Genomic DNA, 7,197 nt, shown 5'->3' on the forward strand with positions numbered 1-7,197 from the left:
TAGCTAACAATTAAGTCACTAATCACACAACTAATAAAGTTGGTCACTATAGAAATAACTCATAGAAGTAGTTTAAATACATGTGATATCTAGTCTCTGTCTTACATCTATCTCATTGTGTGAAAATCTTCTATACATTTATAGCATAACTGAGTATTCATTTAGGTTATTGATTCTAGTATCCATCAGTTAAAAAAAAAAAAAAAATTCCTTCAAAATAATTTTTGGTGTATCAAAATTATGTATTATTCAATGATAAATTATACCCTAATAAAAAATTTCTTGTAATTATTCATTTAGAATTCAATGTTTTTGTTAATTTTAATGAGTACGTGGTGGATTCTATTTTGAGGTTAGAAGAAAATCATTTTGGCATTGACTTCATTTCAATGACTTTTTCATGCCTTTATCTCATTTTGGCATTCGCAAAACTTTCGTTTACTATATTTATATATTACTTTATCTCTATACAAAAATATACACATTTAATTTTTTTTCACTATTTATATAATTTACACATTTTTATAAAAATTAGTTTAAAGAATATTTTAAAACTTAAAGTATATTTATGAAAATTTTGGAATGTTTGTAGAGTTATAATTAATTTTTATTAAATTAATTAGTCTAGATATAATGATAATTTTTTTAGTTTAGAACTGTGGAACCGAATTATTAATTTTTTTATAATTTAATTCTAATTCGATTTCAAAAATTTTACCGACTGAATTGGTTGCTAATACTGTAAAAATGAATTTAATTCTTGATTTATTTCAAGTCAATGAACACCCTTACGTGATGAGCCCCAACAAGATCATCTATGCCAAGGACAATTGGTGAATTCTATTTCAAGGTTAAAAGAAGGTGGTATCATATCAATTAATTGTCGAGGTGGTATCATATCAATTAATTGTCAACTCTAACAAGGGTTCATTATTAAGAATGCTTTTTATTGATTATAAAAAAAAAAATTACAAAAAAAGAAAAAAAAAATCACCCAAAAAATAAAATATATCTGGAGTTTCTAATTTAAATTTTAATATTTTGATTTTTTTTAAATTTAAACTATTGACTATTTCGTTGACTAAACCAATAAATTTTTTTTTAGTCATTATGTACATTTATATTAAGTTTAATGACTAAAATACTTTTTAAATTATTTTAATTTAATGAAAATAGACATATGATTTAGTAGGGCTGAGCAAGGAATCCGTGAAATCCGTAATCCGATCCAGTCCAGTCCAATCCAGTAGGTTTGGATTGGTTTTTTGAATCCGTGGTTCGGTTCCGGATTGAAAAATTAAAAATCGTAGTTCACGGATTGGTTCCGGATTGAATCCCACGGTTCCGGATTGGAACCGATCCGGACCGTATACAAATAGTCTATATTTTTATTATACACCCTCCTGCATAGTATCTTCTCTTATTTCATAAAAAACTTAAATCCAAACTTAAACTTGCATAGTATCTTCTTTTATTACTTTTGTTTGCTAGTTTTTAGTGTTAATTTGTAATGGTCTAAATACTTATGGTGGAACTAGTTTCTTTATGGTTGTTTAAATTTTAGAACAGTTTGTCGCTATTATGAAAAGACATATTGCCATTGTGAAACTAATATGGTGCTATATTTATATTTTTATGGAAATAAAGTGTTATATATATATTTTTGTTATTTAATTATATAAATCCGTGGTCCTAAACCGATCCAATCCGTATTTAAATGGATTGGTTCGGATTGGTTCCACGATTTAAACAGATTGGATTGGTTCCAATTTTTCAGGATCCGTAGATAACGGATTGGTTCTGGTTTTACTCCAATCCGGTCTAATCCGGACTATGCTCACCCCTATGATTTAGATTGAAAATATATTATAAAATTACGATTTAAATTGACAAAATTAAAAATTTAAACGTTATTTTCTTCAAATTTGTTTATTTTTAGTCGATTGACGTTTTATGCAAAAATATGCAAACAAATAAAAATGTCATATAATAACTTGTAACAAATAAATAAATAAACTGCTTATTTAGGGCGCGTCGAACCATCCTAAGAGGAAAAAAAAAAAAAAAAAAAACCATGGTTTTTAGATTTTTGGAGATGCATGATGTTGGCTCAGTGGGCGGCTGATCTGGTCATTTTGATGAAAATTTCTCTTTCTTTTGATTGGTTGGAAAACTGGCTTGTTTATCTTTTGTAGACTTTTGAATGAGCGACAAAATTGGTCGTCATTAATTGAATGAGTGAGATCAATAATTAGTGTTATCACTAATAATATGGTAGTAGATCTCACTATAAATGATTTAATATTTTGATTTTGGTGTTTTATTTTTTTGAAAAATGTTAGAAGTTTTAAATTTTCTACTAAATAAATGATCAAATGTCTCACATGGGTGTGAGATTCACAAAATTGCGGACCTCATATTCATGTAATACATTTAGTCATTTATTTAGTAGAAAATTTGATGTCCTTAACATTATCTTATTTTTTTATTAAATATCATATTATTAATGATCTTTTTAGAGTTCCAAAATTAGTGATTTCTCTCATTGTTGGTCATTAATTAGATAAGAGTCGTGGGTGTGAGTATAACTTGCATTTTTTCATATGACAAAAAAAAAAAGAATTATGTCCCATCAAAAAGTAATTTCCCCTTTATAATACGCAGTCGCGGGATTTAGACGTGAAAGGTACACTTTAAGGCCTAGTCTGGAAAGACTAAATAAGTGTATTTTTTAATTTTTTTTGTATTATGTGTAGAAAAAGTAGAGAGGAGATGTTGATTGATGTGACCCAAAAAAGATAAAAAGATGAAATAAGTACACTTTTTTCTTTGTAGCCAAACTTGACCTAAATTTGTTTTGCAAAGGTTTATTATGGGTTACATACGTTGTTATTATATGTATGAATTTTTTGTGGGTGACATTAATTTTATTCTTTTTATTAAAATTTAAACTATGTAACAATTTTAAATTTAAAGTTAAAATAAAATTACATTGGTTGTGGCCCATGTTTTTTTTTATACAAAAAAAAGAAAGAAATGCACTTTAATATTATTTTATTTTATTTTTGAATTTGAAGTATTTTTATTTGGATTATGTTATGGTATATACCCTTATGCAAGTTATGACATTTATGATGTTGATTATTATATCACAAATGTCATAACTAAATCATTGCCAATCATAACTAAAAAAATCATATAACTAAACATTATATGAGGTATAAGAAAAGATATTTTAAATCATAACTAAAATAATATTATAACCAATATGACAATAACACTAAAATGAGTTATAACTAATATCAAAATAAATCATAATAAAAATTCAAAAATATTATAATTAAGGTATATGGTACACACCCACTAAAAAGAGATGTGTATAAATTTTTTTTTCCTTATTAATGTCTTATTATGATAAAAATATGTTTCTAGAAAGGAGGAGAATTTGGACACGATGGTAGAGGTGTAAATTTAGCTTTGACTCATTGTCGGGCCGTGCGGACTCCCACCAAAATTCGGACCAGACTAGGTGGGCCCACTTGTGCAAAATTGCAGCCCAAGCCTAAGCCTAGAGGTTACTCGGGCCTTGAGCAGGCTGGGCCTTAGGCATGACCATTTTTTTATTTTTTATTTACTAAAATTTTATTTTTTTCCATAAAAACTGACACTAGGCCTCGGGCTAAGCCTTGAGTGGGCCGATGGGCCGGGCTTTCACTACAAGAAAATACACTTTTGGTGACTAAAAATTTAGTCGCCAAAAGAATTGATTTTAGTCGCCGAAATGCTTTCCTGACCAAAAATTTTGGTCGCTGGCTTTGTCGCGGGTACATTGTCAGCGAAGGTTTTGACGACTAAAACAAATTTAGTCGCCAAAAGTCCAACATAATGGCGACTAATATTTTAGTAGGCAAAAGTAGCAGTATTAGCAACTAAAAGTGGATTAGTCGTTGATGAGTCAGATTGGTGACTAACACATTAGTTGTCCAAAGGGTACATCAATTCATTTAACTCACATCTTCAGCTACTAAATTTTTTGTCTCCAAAAAATTCAATTATCTACGGCGACCAAATTAGTAGTCGCCAATAGTGCTATTTTTAGCTACTAAATGTTTTGTCGCGGAAAGGTTTGTTTAGCTACTACAGAATTTAGTCGCCTATGACATATAGTTTATGTTTTCGCAACTAAATATTTAGTCGCCAAAAAGTGTTTTGAGTTTTAGCTACTAAAAAATTAGTCGCCAAAACTGTTTTCAATTCGTTTTGGCTACTAAATATTTAGTCGCCAAAAGATTTATTTATTTATTTTGGCTACCAATTGTTTTGTCACCAAAAACGTCATTTTTATTTTTGTTTTGTTTTTTTCGTTTTAATAAAATTTTTTCACAACTTGTATATATCCACAACAACCTGTAATAAGTATACAAACAAATTAATATATATATTATCACCTATTCCGTAATGCATGTTTCACATACAATCATTAAAAAAAAAAAAACACCTTATAATGTAAACTTATATACAAACAAACTAATATATTCCAATTACAAATAATAACGTCATACATCCGAATATGTTACAAAAACAGCGTCCTCTATACACAAAACATTTTTCTATATTATGCATTGTAATGACTATTTGGCATGGTACAAATTACCATGGTAATATGTACCACGACAAAAGGTAATCTATATATACGACCAGAGCGATTAATACAAGTTCCAAAAATACTATGTACCCCGTCAAAAATTATACGTACAATTCATCCAAATTCCACACAAAAAGTTGAGGACGACCAAAAACTTCCCAAATTTGCAAAGCTGTGAATTATCTTCCGGACAAAAAAAATAGAAGATCCACATGTCAATGCCAAAAGCCATCTACACAACAAAAATTACACCTATTAGTTTCATTGTAAACAAAAATTTTCAACAAAAAGGTATGTACAAACGTTTGAGGGGGCAGGACCCCACGTCATGTGCCCTTCCCTTCACACTTGCCATCATGTATCTAAGCATAAACAAAAAAATGATGAACCAGCACATAAGGCTCTCACTAAAACAGAGTGAATAAGTACCTATCATTTTGTTTCCACCACAATATATGCTCATAGATACCATTTCAGAAAAATACAAAACTGAGAGGAAGGTTAAAGTTGAATGATCAGCACAGATTCACAGTTGCCATGAAAAGATTATGACACTGGTCTCATTTATTAGCTCCAAAATTTCTTTTTTTTTTAATCAGCTTCACAGTCATTCTTTTGTTGAGCAAAACACTTAAAATTCCAATTCAAGAAGAAGTTGTTCAGCCACAACAGTGATGCTGTACCAGATGATGATATATAGTCCATGTCTTGGCAATCATGATTGAAAGTCACAAATAGGTTACAATTCAGATGGTTAAATGTGTTGGTATTTTATTCATAAAATGTGTTGGTATTTTATTCACAACGTCTACTTACATGTGTTGGTATTTTATTCATAAAACTAAATATATAGAGATGCTTATATAACATATATATTTATAAGCTTTCCGGCCCCGAAAGGCATTTTTCGGATAAGTTTATGGCATTTATCATGCCAACTCCCAATGTACGGGTGCTAATTACGTCCCGTCTGTCCTCCCAGGTCCTATTTGATATGAGGAAGCTACCCTTGCCATCCATAGAGTGCTTCGGGGGCTGATTTTAATTTAAGGCCCCAAAAGCCCTTTTCCAGCTAAGTGTACAGCGTTTTTCACACCAACTCCTAGCGTATGCGTGCTGTTTTCATCCCGTCTGTCCCTACAGGTCTTATTTCACACAAGGAAGCTACCCGTGCCATCCGTAGACTGCTTCGGGGGCTGATTTGAATTTTTGGCCCTCAAAGGCCTTTTTCGGCTAAGTTTATGGCCTTTTTCATGCCAACTCCCAACGTACACGTGCTAATTATGTCCCGTTTGTCCCCACAGGTCCTATTTGAAATGAGGAAACTACCCGTGCCATCCCTACAGTGGTTCAGGGGTTGTTTTCAAGTTTCGGCCCTCGAAGGCCTTTTTCGGCTAAGTGTATCGCGTTTTTCGTACCAACTCCCAACGTATGCGTGCTGTTTTCGTCTCGTCTATCCCCACAGGTCTTATTTCACACAAGGAAGCTACCCGTGCCATCTATAGACTGCTTTGGGGGCCGATTTGAATTTTTGGCCCTCGAAGGCCTTTTTCGGCTAAGTTTATGGCGTTTTTCACGCCAACTCCCAATGTACACGTGCTAATTATGTCCCGTATGTCCCCACAGGTTCTATTTGACATGAGAAAGCTACCAGTGTCATCCCTACTATGGTTCGGGTGCTGCTTTCAAGTTTCGGCCCTTGAAGGCCTTTTTCGGCTAAGTTTACGGCGTTTTTCACACCAACTCCCAACGTATGCGTGCTAATTACGTCCCGTCTGTCCCCACAGGTCCTATTTGACACAATGAAGCTACCTGTGCCATCCGTGGAATGCTTCAGGGGCTGATTTGTATTTTTGGCCCGTCAAAGGACTTTTTCGACTAAGTTTATGGCGTTTTTCACGCCAACTCCCAACGTACACGTGCTAATTACGTCCCATATGTCCCCACAGATCCTATTTAACATGAGGAAGCTACGTGTGCCATCCCTACTGTGGTTCGGGGGCTGCTTTCAAGTTTCGGCCCTTGAAGGCCTTTTTCGGCTAGTTTACGGTGTTTTTCACACCAACTCCTAACGTATACGTGCTAATTACATCCTGTCTATCCCCACAGGTCCTATTTGACACAATGAAGCTACCCGTGCGATCCGTACAATGCTTTAGGGGCTGATTTGTATTTTTGGCCCGTCAAAGGACATTTTCGGCTAAGTTTATGGCCTTTTTCACGCCAACTCTCAACGTACAGGTGCTAATTACGTCTCGTATGTCCCCACAGGTCCTATTTGACATGAGGAAGCTACCCGTGCCATCCCTACCATGGTTCGAGGGTTGCTTTCAAGTTTCGGCCCTCGAAGGCCTTTTTCGGCTAAGTTTACGGCGTTTTTCACACCAACTCCCAAAGTATATGTGCTAATTACGTCCCGTCTGTCCCCACAGGGTCTTATTTGACACGATGAAGCTACCCATGCCATCTGTAGAATGCTTCGGGGCTTGATTTGAACTTTTGGCCCGTCAAAGGCCTTTTTCGACTAAGTTTATGGCTTTTTCACGCCAACG

This window comes from Camellia sinensis, chromosome 3 (assembly GCF_055761805.1).
Source record: "Camellia sinensis isolate YWXY chromosome 3, ASM5576180v1, whole genome shotgun sequence".
Taxonomy (NCBI): domain Eukaryota; kingdom Viridiplantae; phylum Streptophyta; class Magnoliopsida; order Ericales; family Theaceae; genus Camellia; species Camellia sinensis.